Consider the following 14,275-nt stretch of genomic DNA (forward strand, 5'->3'; position numbering starts at 1 on the left):
TGTGAAGATTAATCATTTCCTCTTTATATTTTGCTTTTCGTTATTTATTATGAACTGGAAGTCAAATGGATTGGCTGTCATCTAAACTTTTGGCCACACTCACTGATCCATGTTTAAAGTGCCAGCCTTGGGTGTTTATTTCTCTTTTCCATCCTGCCTATGAAGATCCCCATAACGTGGCTATGACATAGTTCCTCAGTTGACGTCACAGAAGAATCTTCATTAACATCCTGAAGTTTTATTTATTTTATTTTATTTTTAGACTCCCACACTGCGTAAATTGAATCATGAGCAGGCCCTTTCTGACGGCAAAACTCTCTGCATTTCGAAAACTTTAATCGCATCACCCATAATACACCGTCTCTACCATTTCCTCCGATAAAGCAGAAAGGCCATAATCTCTCTCTTTTTTTAATTTTATTTTTTGTTTCACTTTTGGGAAAACAAAAAGAAGCATCCAAGGAAGGAAAATGAGGTGTTTTTTTTGATACATTTCACTATTAATAAGTACTGTCTAAAAGTCAGTCTCTTTTACGCTGAACGATAAGTCTCACTTTTCCACTATTAGCATGGAAATATTTTTGAAATAATGCTCTTTGTCTTGTTCTAGTCCTATCTGAAGACCGGCAGGAACTATTTGCAATCTGCAGATGTGGAGAAGAACTGAATGATGAGACTTTTAAAGCCTTTCAAAATGCTAATCTCTCTCTCTCTCTCTCTGTCTCTCTCTCTCTCTCTGTCTCTCTCTCTCTGTCACACACACACACACACACACACACACACACGCACACACACACACACACACACACACACTATTTTTGGAGACTGATATCCTTAACTATTCATTTCTCTAGCCCACACTTGGTTGGGGAGGTAATATTATGACACTAACTCATGCTGAACGCTGCAGGAAGAGGGGAAGAAATTCTGTTCCATTTTAAGACAACTCTAGGAGAGGTTTGCAAAGCCATGGGGAAAAAAAAAACAGGAAAACACTTCACTAATGGGCTTTCTCTTCCTAAAAAGTCTCAGTTGTTCAGAAGTCATAGACAAATCTAAAAGAAACAAACAAAAAAAAAATACACAACAGCTTTGGGGTCGTTGTGGCTAACCTCTCTTCCCTGAGCTGGTCTTTGCAGCTTCTACATTCTTTACTAAGAGACAAATTTGAGTGTTGTCTTTTCCATCTCATGGCAGAGACCTTCCCATTGAAGCGTGTTTATTTATTCAGAAGCAGACCCTCTGCCGAGGGTGGCAGTAGCTACACCTTATAGTAAATGCTGCTTTGCATCTCCGGCTGCCACCTTTCAAAGCATGGCACACTGTCTGAAGTATGGCGAATTGCACACACGTCCTTCCCCCAATTCACAGGACACAACACATCGCTCTCCTGCCCTTTGATCGTACTGCCAAGGAAAATACCCATCACCTCATCCTGAACTCCCAAGCTTAAGGTATCCTGGGCCATAATACAGCATCCTGGATTTCCAAGAAATGAACCGGAATTCGCCCAATAGAAAAAAAGCCTCGTGATTTCTTCCAACCAACACTTTCACAGAAAAACACACAGCTGCGAAAAACCATCTTCTTGGTACCTAAGTAGAAATGTGCGGAGCCATTTTTCACGAGGTTCCCCCCCGAGAAAATGGTCAGCGTGCGGAAGGGCACCCAGTCACCCCTTACTGAGCAAAAAATGGGAAAGGGCCATGCAAAAATCTGATTTATCAGAGAGCTTCGAAGTCCCCCTTCTCTGCAGCCCATGCTGCAGATCTGGAAGGGAGAAGCTGTCTGGAATCTGGTTTTCAGAGACCCCCAAACATCAAACACACCAGCCTCGATCTTCTGTCCCTGGTTTTATTTTTTATTTATTTTTTCTTCCCAAAATCCCCCAGGCAGTTTGCTTCAGAAGCAAGCAGAGCATAACCTCACACACAATAGGCGATCTGTAGACCCAAACTAACATGATACACACAAAAGCCCCTATGTATTCAAGAGGCAAGCGTCTTTTTGTTGTCGCTGCTTGGGGAAATGCACGGACCACCAAAATAAAAATAAAAATAAAAAAGCAAGCATGTTCAAGAAAAAAAAAAAAAGGAAACCCCCGTTATTTATACCCGGAGGAAAGCAAAATACAAAACCAAAGCATTTTGGTTTTGCTAAATGCTGCGGCACGCTCCTCACACGACCGTAAATAATAAATTAAAAAGACTGAGCAGACGGAGGGATTTGAAAGCTGAAATTCTTGCCTTTCCACCCTCCTGTCGTTAGCTTTTAAAAAAAAAACATTTTTAAAAACATCGGGTCCCTAAGCGAGCAAAAATCCTTCCAACTCTTCCTGGGCTTTACAACCAAAGCCAGAAAAAGCAGTTTTTTAAAATAGACGGCTTTTTTTTTTTTTTTTTTGGGTGGGGGGATGTTATTTGCCAAACAAGGAAGTCCTCGAAAGTTACTTGTCTTTTGGCAAAAAAAAAAAAAAAAAAACAGCAATGGACCAAACCACCTCCATTAAAATCTTTGCTGATACTTGGTCGGATCCTAAACCTCAGCCAGGCAAAGTCAAATTTTGCGTTTCCAAATTTCAAACGCGTGGATCGTTTCGCTTTGTTTTATGGCACAGACCTGAACTGCTTTGGGGTGGGGGGTTGTTTTGGCTTCTCCACCACCCCGCCACAACCGCTAACGACTACTTTGTGAATGAAAGAGAAGGGTGGAGGAAAGGAGAGAGAGAGAGAGGGAGGAATAGCAACACAGCGCTTAAGCATCCTCCTCAGATAATGCCTCTGCAAGACACGGGATCCAAACCGGCTCCCCAATTCTGCTCCGGATCCCGAGCAGCAAACCCAAATCCGAAATGCCCCGCTGCGCCTCCGCCATGCCTCCTTCAAGTGACCCGAAAAGCAACCCGAAGGGAGACCAACCCCACACCCCAAGGCGCCCTCCCCTCTCTCCCCCTCCCGTTCTCCCTTACCTTGCCACGGCCTTGCTTCAGCCGGTGTGCCTCCTCCTCCTCCTGATCTTCAAGCCACCTGTACCGATCCAACCCATTTTGGAAGGGAAGAAGAAAAAAAGGGAGGAAAAAGAAAGAAAGAAAGAGGGAGGGAGAGAGAGAGAGGATCTTCTCGCAAAGGCAAAGAAGCCTCAACTGGGCTCCAGATTTTTTTCTTCTTCTTTTTCTTCCTCCTCCTCTTTTTCTTCTTTCTCTCTCTCTGTCTCTCTCCCTCTCTCCAAGCAGGGCTGTCTAGAATTTTCTGCTTTAAGCCAGACACGCAGCGCCAAACTGCAGATGGGCGCTTTTGTTGTCAGTCTTCTCCAAAGCACGACAAAGCCAGAGAGAACACAAAGCAAGCAGAGCCCTCTTCATGTCTTCTCCCTCCCTCTCTCTCTCTGTCTCCCCTCCTCTCCTCTCTCCCTCCCTCTCTCTCCCTCCCCCTCTCTCCCAATCCCAAGCCCTCTCTCCTTTCATTCAGGTCCTTGAGGCTTCGGAGCAGCCGCCCGATGACCTCCCCTTGCCCATCTCTCTACCCATTACTTCTGCTTTCCCTGAGATAAAAGAACCTGTCTGGCTGGCAGTGTCAGCTGACCTCTCCTCTCTTTAAAAAAAGCAAAAGCAAAAGGCAGAAGAGGCAAGGGCGAGATCTCCGGAGTTAGCCTTTCCTCCTTTTCATTTTTCTTCCTCCTCTGAAAGGTTCATTTGCATCACAAAAGAACGAAGGAGGGCAAAGATCTAACTCTGGGCAGAAGGAATTAAATATTTTATTACACGTCTCTCCCCTTTTATCGGCCACCCAGGTATCAAGGAAGGGCTCCGTGGTGGAAGGGGTGGGGATGGGGGTTGGGGGGAGATGTTTAATTAAATTTCTGGGTTGACAGCTCTCACCTTTGCAAGGAATGTAAACCTAGCATATTTCCCATGATTTAAGGAGGGAACCAGCCATGGTTAAATCAGAGTGCTCTCTCTCTGGCTGACTCTAGTGTTCCTTCAGCACGCTCAAGTGGCATCCTCTCTTCAGATGACTTAGGAAACACTTTGGTAGGGTGTCAATCATGCTTCAGTAAGATCTATGTCCCTGCCAACAGCTGAGAATGTAATCCAGCACTTGTGAAAAGTAATGCCGTGCATCGGATGCAGGATCAGAGTAGAATGGAATAGAATAACAAGAGTTGGAAGGGACCTTGGACCAGTGGTGGGGTTCAAAAATTGTTCAGTGGGCATGGCTTGTTGGGCACACTTTGCGTGCATGTGCATGCCAAATGCACACTTTGCGCAAGTGCAGAGGTGTTCTAACTTGCTTCCTGCAAGCCTGCACAATCCCGGTCGCTTCAGCAGCTGCCACGCAGCACTATTCTGTGCTGCACAAAGCAGCTGCACTTCAAATTCAGCAGATAAAGGTGAGTCTGGAGCCCAACAGCAGAGCCAGCAGACCAACGGAGAGAACTGATTTGGTCTCTGCTGGCACTCTAGAACCAGGCAGAACTGGTCGAATATCAGCACTGCCGTTGAGGTCTGCTAGTCCAATCCCCTGATTAGGAAGGAAACCCGAAGGAGTGCTGTTAACTTTCCCCAACGAAGTGGTACCTGTTTCTCTACTTGCGTTTGCACATTTTTGAACTGCTAAGCTGACAGGAGATGAGGCGAGGACAGGAACTCAACCCATCGTGTGGTGCTTGGTCTCGAACCTGGACTCCCGGCTTTCTGACTGACAAGTTCAGTGTCTTAATCATTGAGCCACAGCACACACACCATTCAGAATAGAATAGAATAACAGAGTTAGAAGGGACCTTGGAGGTCATCTAGAACAGGGGTCGCCAACCTTTTGGACCTCAGGAACCACCAAACCCATAATTTTAAATCCCATGGACCAGAGGCCCTGAAGAAATCCCCCCAAGAGTCTGCAAGAAAATTCCCTATCCTGTTTTCCTACTGATTGATCATTCTTTATTTGGGATCAAAGGATACTGTCTCCAGCCCCATTCTCAGGACGAGAAAGAAAGAGAGACTTTTGGTTTCATGCAAGGAAAGCAACAGGAGCAGCAGAAGTCTTTTATTCTCTCCCCCAAATTCCACTAGAAATGAGTCTTTGTGAGACTTGTCGTGCCTCTTGGAACAAGATGCCTTGCAGGTCCCAAAGACTCATTTCTGGCAGAGTTTGGGAGAGAGAAAGAAAGACTTTTGCTGCTTTCCTTGTGTGCAGCCCAAAGCAGAAGAAGAAAGAAGTGGAAACAAGCAGCCCGGTGACCCGGCCAGTCGTGTGGGCTGAGTAGGGCAAGTTCCCCCCCTCCCCCTTCCCCCCCTCCCCTCACTCCCTTGTGTTGTGCACAGTGCAAGTGACACAAGCCTTGTATTCCTGCGGGCCATGTGGGTGGTGCAGCCTTGAGTTCTCATGCAGCCTGGATTAACTGCTTTGGGGGTGACATTTCTCTATGGACCACCAAAATTTTATCACGAACCACCAGTGGTTCCCAGCCCACTGGTTGGCGACCACTGTTCTAGTCCAAACCCCTGCCTAGGCAGAAACCCTATCCCATTTCAGACAAAGGGTTGCCCAATCTCTTCTTAAAAACTTCCAGGGTTGGGGCATTTACAGCTTTTGAAGGCAAGTAGTTCCACTGGCTCATTGTTCTGTCAAAACATAACAGAGCTAAAACATCCAAAGAACAGTTGAAGGAATTTGGGTATGGCCAGTCTAGAGAAAAGAAGGACTAGTGGGGGACAGGACAGCATCATCACAAAATCTCCAGAACCGTAAAGCCTACAAACTTGAAATTTGGTCCATATGTTCCTCTTGGCTTCTAGATGCTCACTAAGAAAGGATTTTTCAAAATGACCATCAGAGCATTAGTTTTTCGTATATTATTATTATTAACATGCTCTGATGCTAAGAAGTTCTACTCTCCCTCCCCACCTGAAAAGAAATCTGTTTCAAATGCAAAATACAAACAGAGGAGAGGAGTTTCAGTTTCAGTTTTAGTTTCACAGTACCATGCAGCTTTACAGTTGAGCTAAGTCACGCCCACACTCCTTGCTGTCTCCTTCTTGCTCACACAGCAAATACTTTTTCAGTTTTCAAACAGCCCTCGACTCTCTCACACACTGACAGGACGCTAGCCAGATGACTACCTATGGATGCTGGTAGGCAGAGGCAGAATTTCCCTCCCTTATTTTCCTCTCCAAAAACTAAGCCCGACCACATAGTTTTGCAGCAAAGCATGGGTATCGAGTTAGTGTTTAAATATTTCTATTCCCACCTCTAAGATCAAGTACTGGAATTTGCTGGACTCAATGGTTCTCACGTTGATGATACAAAGTCCAGTTTATCTCTTGCGTCTTCAGTACATACAGATTTTCCTAGTGGTTGTGAGGGATTTAGGTTCTGGTGATGGGCAGCTGTATCTCCATACGTTGGTCTTTCCTTTGAGCAATCTGTGATCCTTCCTCAGAATGTTCCAAAGCAGAACAATTTACCCAAGAAGAGTTGAACTTTTCTTGCATTTTGTATGAATTTTCCCCCATCTATTGGCCTGTTTCCAGCATATACACAGCTCAGTGCAAAAAAAAAGAAAGAAAGAAAAAGAAAAAAAAATACAAGAAGTTCTAACCAGAAATCATAAACCTTGTTGCTATTTAACTTTCCATTGTTTGGAAAGATTTCAGCTTATGCAGCAGGAGGAAAGCTACCAGAATAATGAATTGTAAGAAGACACAAGAGACAGTTCTCAAAACAAAATGATGCTTTCCATCTGGTACTCAAGGACCAGGAAAGTACCAGAAGGCATAAGAAAAATACAAAACAAAGACTGATCAACTCAAAGATGGGACAAGCAGAGTCTCTTTTGAGGTTCACTCCAATTATCCATCTTCTTTTAATGACCCCGTAATCTCTTGCAGAGTGGAGTCTTGGGCAACTGAATGGAGCTGAGTGTTTACTGGCTGGATGCCTTTCCTGTCACCAATGCGGAGTCCCCCCCCAGCAGATATAGTCTCATTGTGCCCAGAGAGAGAAATATCTGCCTCCACCTAAGATTGAACTCACAGCCTCCTGATTGTGAGGCAAGAATTCTACCTCTAGGCCACCGCACAACTCGCTCACTCCAATTATTGGGTAAGTAAAGCTAGCTAGATTTTAGGGAGTCACGCATGGCTGGTTGTGTGTGTAAGGAGCCTTGGGCATGACCTTGGAGAAGTGAACCAGAAGTCATTAGGACAACAACAGGTACTGAAGCATGACTTAAGCCTTGGGAGGTGTGAAAGCATTTTGGACAAGACTGGTTCCCTCCTGGCTCCATGGGATACGAAAGGAAGAGAGGGGAAAAGTGCAGGCAGGCTGTATTTATATATTATTACTTATTATGAATAAGTGAATACTATCAATGAAGTATACTTCTGGTTTTCTGGTAGAATTAGTTTCCTGATGAGATCAGTATCATAGGGCTAACAATGTGTGAATAATATACAGAGCACAATCATGCTTTCAGATTGGGAAACGATCAGTAAAAGTTATTAGTCTGCATTCTGTTTTTTATGTGTCTTATGGAGAGGAAAGAAGAAGGAAGGAAGGAAGAAAAAAGAAAAAAAGAGGAAGGGAGGAAGAAAGGGAGGGAGGGAGAGAGGAAGAAAGAGAGAAAGGGAAGAAGAAAGAAAGAAAGAAAGAGAGAGGAAGGTAGGAAGAAAGAAAGAGACAAAGGGAGGAAGGAAGGAAAGAAAGAAAGAAGGAAGGAAGATAATGTTTTGAGAAGAATTGGAATATCTGATTTTGGAAAAATAAAACTAAAAAAATGTGAAAGTTTGTAGGATGTAAACAATAAAGCCATTCATTAGAACATATTATTTCAAATCTATTGGACCTTCCAAAGAATGTTTAAAGTGGGATGAACAACATACTTTTTATGCTGGCTCTGTAAAAAAAAATGAAGTTTTATTTAAAAAAAAAACTCATGTGATTTGTCTCATTCTGTTGTAGCTTTGTTTTAGTTTCAAAGTTACTTGCGTGTGAATAATTTCTTTCGAAAGAAATATATTGAAAGGTCTCAGTGTGATGTTGAACTGTGTTCCTAAAATGTTGGAATAGTTATAAATTGAGTATCTGTATGAAGAAAACTGATTAGCATTTGAAATGGAGGCTAAAACATAGGCCAAACAGGAGTTAGCCAATTTAAGTTTGACTTAAGAATTCTACACAGTGATGAAAATCTTAGCCACCTAAAACCCTACAAAATTACTGATTGTCAGTCCATACTTCCATAGTTCAACAGGATAGAAACATAAATATTCTATAAATGCACTGTTTTAATACATGTGTTTTCTCTCCCAAAAGACTGATTTAAGTCTAACAGATAAACATAAAACACTCTTTACATCTAACATATATTTTTCTTATATTCCTATTCTCAAGATTTGCAGTATCGTGAAACAAAGCACTCATATTCTTTTATGATCGTATACTACTCATAACGTGCCTATAAAATATTCTATTTGTAGACTTTGAAAAGCCTCCAGCCCAACAAGGATGTTTTATCATTGCCGTAATAGCAGAGTCGAGTTAAATATTTTACATTTAGATATGGAAAATATAGGCTTCAAGAGAAGTTTGACTTTAAAAATCCAGATGCTTTATCAACATTTTAGGCAATTGATAGCGGAAAGAAATATCAAAATGAAATTTCTTTTTTTATATATATCACCTTTCCATCATTATAAATATGAGGGGGGAAATGGATGGCGATTGTGAATATATGGCCAAAAAAATATCACAAAGCAACACAACACCAAATGTAAGACAATTTTTTTTTTTTGTTGCATTGTATGGATTGGTAAAGGATTTTTGGTGGGGAATATAAAGGATGACTTAACATCCCCTAAAAATAATCTATTGATATGACCCTCAAATCTGGAAATAATTAGGAAGAGAAAAGCATTTCTCAGGATATTGTACAATGGACGCTGTAATAAGATGCAAGCTGAGACTTGCAATTTGCTTAGACCTGCAGGGACAAAATTTTTCACAATCAAAAACTCTCATTTAATCTACCTACCAAGTGTGTGTCAAGAGGAACGTTAAAATAGACAATAGAAAAGCCCATGTGTAATTTATTCAGGATTACAGGTAGTCCTTGATTTATAATAGTTCACTTAGTGCCAAAGTTACAATGTTAACTCAGGCTATAGATCTGAGCGATAAAGTTTTCACCAAGGCAAAAAGAAAAAGTAAAAAAATCTGGGACACTTAATAAATAGCTGCCTGCTTTAGTTCACTGTGAGCAAAAGGTGGGATTCTACCAGTTTGGACCGGTTCTATAGAACTGGTTCTTATGATTCTGTGCAGTTCGAGAACTGGCAAATTGTGCCCCTGGCTGGCCTTGGCCCTCTCTGCCTGCCCTTCCCCTCCCTTCCCAGTCAGTCCTTATTGCGTATGCACAACATTGCATGACTAGAACTCTCCATCTCCTAGTGATTGGCTCAGAGTCACCTAGCTGGCTTTCATGGAAAGGCGGGACTAGAACTCTCCATCTCCTGGTGATTGGCTCAGAGTCACCTAGCTGGCTTTCATGGAAAGGCGGGACTAGAACTCTCCATCTCCTGGTGATTGGCTCAGAGTCACCTAGCTGGCTTTCATGGAAAGGCGGGACTAGAACTCTCCATCTCCTAGTGATTGGCTCAGAGTTACCTAGCTGGCTTTCATGGAAAGGCGGGACTAGAACTCTCCATCTCCTAGTGATTGGCTCAGAGTCACCTAGCTGGCTTTCATGGAAAGGCGGACTAGAACCTCCAGTGATTGGACTAGAACTCTCCATCTCCTGGTGATTGGCTCAGAGTCACCTAGCTGGCTTTCATGGAAAGGCGGGACTAGAACTCTCCATCTCCTGGTGATTGGCTCAGAGTTACCTAGCTGGCTTTCATGGAAAGGCGGGACTAGAACTCTCCATCTCCTGGTGATTGGCTCAGAGTCACCTAGCTGGCTTTCATGGAAAGGCGGGACTAGAACTCTCCATCTCCTGGTGATTGGCTCAGAGTCACCTAGCTGGCTTTCATGGAAAGGCGGGACTAGAACTCTCCATCTCCTGGTGATTGGCTCAGAGTTACCTAGCTGGCTTTCATGGAAAGGCGGGACTAGAACTCTCCATCTCCTGGTGATTGGCTCAGAGTCACCTAGCTGGCTTTCATGGAAAAGCGGGACTAGAACTCTCCATCTCCTGGTGATTGGCTCAGAGTCACCTAGCTGGCTTTCATGGAAAGGCGGGACTAGAACTCTCCATCTCCTGGTGATTGGCTCAGAGTCACCTAGCTGGCTTTCATGGAAAGGCGGGACTAGAACTCTTCATGTCTTGGTGATTGGCTCAGAGTCACCTAGCTGGCTTTCATGGTTAAGGCGGGACTAGAACTCTCCATCTCCTGGTGATTGGCTCAGAGTCACCTAGCTGGCTTTCATGGAAAGGCGGGACTAGAACTCTCCATCTCCTGGTGATTGGCTCAGAGTCACCTAGCTGGCTTTCATGGTTAAGGTGGGACTAGAACTCTCCATCTCCTGGTGATAGAGTCACCTAGGGTTTATAATAACCTGCCCAACTTTGGTTGATGTTAGTGGTTTAGAGCACAGCATGGACAAATTCTACCTGGTTAAATTACAATTCAATGTGTTGTGGAAATGGATATATTCATTAACCATGTTAAGAAAGTGATCCAGTATTTGAAGGGCTGCCACAAAGAAGAGGGGGTCAAGCTATTCTCCAAAGCACCCTAAGGCAGGACAAGAAACAATGGATGGAAACTCATCAAGGAGAGAAGCAACTTAGAACTAAGGATAAATTTCCTAAAAGTGAGGACAATTACCCAGTGGAACAGCTTGCCTTCAGAAGTTGTAGGTGCTTCATCACTCGAGGAAGAAATTGAACCACCATTTGTCTGAAATGGCATAGGGTTTCCAGATTGAGCAGGGGGTTGGACTAGAAGACCTCCAAGGTCCCTCCCAACTCTGTTGTTCTGTTCTGTTCTTACCAAGCTTCACACTGTTGGGCAAGATGAAGGAAGGGAGAACTAAAGAGATTTCAAGTAAAGTATTTTTAATGCTGGTCTTGGTGAAAATACAGGAATTTAACAACTGGAGAGGAATTTTGTAGTCTTGTTGGTAGAGAGTTAATTCAGGCAGAATCTATCTGAAGGATTGGAAATGCTTCTTCCTAAGTTTTTGAGACTGTTGTTACTGTTTATGAGAGAAGCTGCAAAACAATTTGGCCGTCATCTCTTGAGTCTTCATATCTACCATCCCATTTCTTTCCCAGCTACTCCACAATCGCTCACAGCATGTTGTGTGACAGGAGTTAGAGGGAATTCATTTATCTCATTCTCGGGCATTAACAGAAAAACTCCTCTCGATTACCCCCTGCTATTTGCTTCTCTTTTTAAAAAGATGTTTCAAGCCCAGCTTGCTAATGTAGATCACACAGAATCAACCACAACCTTCAGTTACATCATACCCATGATCTCATCCACTGGATATTTCTAAAAAAAAAAAAACCCCGAAGAGTTTCGCTGTTTACTCTAAATGGATAGATGCTTGTTAATAATACAGATAACAGATTAACAGAGTTGGAAGGGACCTTGTAGGTCATCTAGTCCAACCTCCCACCCAAGCAGGAGACCCTACACCATTTCTGACCAATGGCAGTCCAGTGGTGGTATTCAAAACTTTTTTTACTACCAATTCTGTGGACATGGCTTGGTGGGTGTGGGAGGAGAAGGATACTGCAAAATTCCCCATTCGCTCCCCACTCCTGGGGAAAGGTTATTGCAAAATCTCCATTCCCTCCACACCCCACGAACCTGCTTTCCAGCTCTGTTCTCCTGTGCAAGACAACCAAAGAAGACCCAGCCGATCAGCTGGGTCTGATCAGAGAATAGATGGGGGCAGGGCCAGTCAGAAGTGGCATTGGCCAGTTCTCCCAACTACTCAAAATTGCCGCTACTGGTTCTTCAGAACTGTTCAGAACCAGCTGAAGACCATCTCTGGCTCTAGCCTTAGCAAAATAAACCTAAGAATGAATGCCATCTTATACGCAAGTCTGAAATTCTGTCCACCAGGCATAGAGAGTGTCTGAAACAAGCCAAAGGAACGGTAGTTTATTTAATACTTCAAAGGAAGTTTCCTCACAAGATTAAGTGTGGATTAAGCTTGGTGAATAAATGTGTGTGAGAATCACAAGAAGTTGATAACATCTTTTCCTTAAATAACTCATGTTGGACACTCAGAGGTCCACAAAGAATCAACAACTACTATATAGCCCATTGCTATTCTTATACAAATATAAAATTGCCCAGAAGATCATTGTTTGCCCTTTCCCCTCTTTGGAAGAGCTTTATAGCTCCTGCTGCCTTAAGAAAGTTCAAAATATTCTCAAAGATCCATCTCATCCTGGGAACCCTTTTTATTTGAACTATTACCATCTGGCCGACGGTACAGAATAATAAAAACAAGGACAAATAGGCTGAAAAACAGCTTCTATCCCAGAGCAGTAGCTCTTTTGAAATCTGCTGTATAGTGCAGGGTTGGTGCGGTGTCAGGGGTTTTTGGGTGGAGGGTGAAGGATGTGTGTTTGTGTTTATTTTCATGGTCATGATGTGCACTGAAGATGGTGTTTGATTTCGTTGTACGAGGTGCAATGACAATAAAATAAACTACAGTAAACTAAACTAAACTAAACAAGATCAGGAAAAGTGAAATAGCTATGGGGTCTACACATAGTGGGTTACCATTTAAGGCTCTTTTATAGTTGTTGAGTGAATCTGACTTCCCTTGCTTGTCAGAAGGATGCCAAAAGGGATCACGTGACCCCCAGGGATATGGCAACGGTCATAACTCCAAGTCAGTTGCCAAGCATCTGAATTTTGATCGCAGGACTGTGGGGAATGCTGTGATGGTCATAAGAGTGAAAAACAGTCATGACTCACTTTTTTTTCAGGGCCGTGGTAACTTCGAAGGGTCATTCAATGAACTGTTGGGAGTCGAGGGCAACCTGCCATGAGGGAAGCCAAATGGGGGAAAAATAGTTTTATTTTCTAAGGCCAACCATTCAAAAGCCCTGGCATTTATATGAAGGAGAGGATTTATCAATAACTGACAGGGAGCCTGAGCCTCTGAGACTTTATTAAGTGCAGCAATATGCCAAAGTGTAGTTCTGAAGGCCCTCTTTATGAGAAACAATTCCAACTTCCTGGCTTTCAAAGCTGTATGGAAGCAATGCTGCGGAATATTTACAAACAAATCTTTTTTGTCAATCACAGAGCAACAGAAAACTGCCGCAGGCATGAAAATAAATGGTAGTGCCATCACTAAGGCATGAACAAGTCAGATTTCTCTCTTTTCCTCCCTCTCTCTTTCTCTTTCTCCCTCCCTCTCTCTCTTTCCTTCCCTCTCCCCTTCTCTTTCCCTCTCTTTCCCTCTCCCTCCCTCCCTCTTCCCTCTCTCTCCTTCCCTTTCTCTCTCTCCCTTTCCCTATTTCTCTCTCCTACGCCCCTCTGTCTCTTTCTCCCTCCTTCCCTCCCTCCCTCTCTCTCACCCCCTTCCTCTCTTTCTCTCCCTCTCCCTCTTCTTTGAGTCAGTCTTGACTCTTGGTGATTACATGGACAACTTCATGCAGTTTCCTTGGCAACAGTTTTCAGATGTGGTCTTGCCTCCTTTTTGAAGCTGAGACAGAGTGACTGGCCCAGGGTGACTGGCCCTTCAGTTAGTGTCCAAGGCAAGATTTGAACACACCATCTTCTGGTTTTTAGCCTGGTGCCTTAACCATGAAACCAAATTGGCTTCCCCACACAATGTAATAACAGAAACACGATCAATAAGAATGCGGGTTGTTAAGTTATAGACCTAAAAGTGATTAAACTATGATCAATTGGGCGCTCGGCATGGCAACCAACCAACCAACTTAAACCAAGCAAATCAAAAATCCCTATTTTAATTCTACCCAAATGTGTCTTTACCTGATGAGAAGAACAGTTTAAAATTTAAATTGTAACCAGTTTTGTTTAAATATGAAACAAAGTTACATGCTTTTGTAACAATAAATTGCAGACATAATGTACACCGTCATAAATATGAGCTCCTGACCACAGGGATGCTGCAATAGTCTTAAGTATGAAAAATGGTTATAAATCACCTTTTTCAGTGATGTTGTAACTTTGAATGGTCACTCAATTAACCATTGTAAGTCAAAGACTACAAGTAGTTCAAACTTCTCTCCTTGCAGTGTAGGATATAAACAGTTAATCTAGGGAACAGTTCATCTA

General features: G+C 43.1%; 1 protein-coding gene across 12 annotated transcripts in view; it reads right to left on the bottom strand.

Annotated features, from left to right (window-relative positions):
- The window catches only part of MAGI2 (membrane associated guanylate kinase, WW and PDZ domain containing 2), a 566,496-nt gene that overhangs the window by 345,130 nt on the left and 207,091 nt on the right, over positions 1-14,275 (bottom strand). Inside the window, exon 1 of one of the 12 annotated variants that reach the window (XM_087934367.1) lies at positions 2,969-3,364. The exons of the other annotated variants lie outside the window; for them this stretch is intronic. The gene's annotated coding sequence lies outside the window, so the exon portion shown is untranslated. Of the gene's footprint in view, positions 1-2,968; positions 3,365-14,275 lie in introns of those variants that run through there. 12 annotated transcript variants of the gene reach the window in all.

This window comes from Pseudonaja textilis, chromosome 5, assembly GCF_049901715.1.
Source record: "Pseudonaja textilis isolate UNSWEBS1 chromosome 5, rPseTex1.2, whole genome shotgun sequence".
Classification (NCBI taxonomy): domain Eukaryota; kingdom Metazoa; phylum Chordata; class Lepidosauria; order Squamata; family Elapidae; genus Pseudonaja; species Pseudonaja textilis.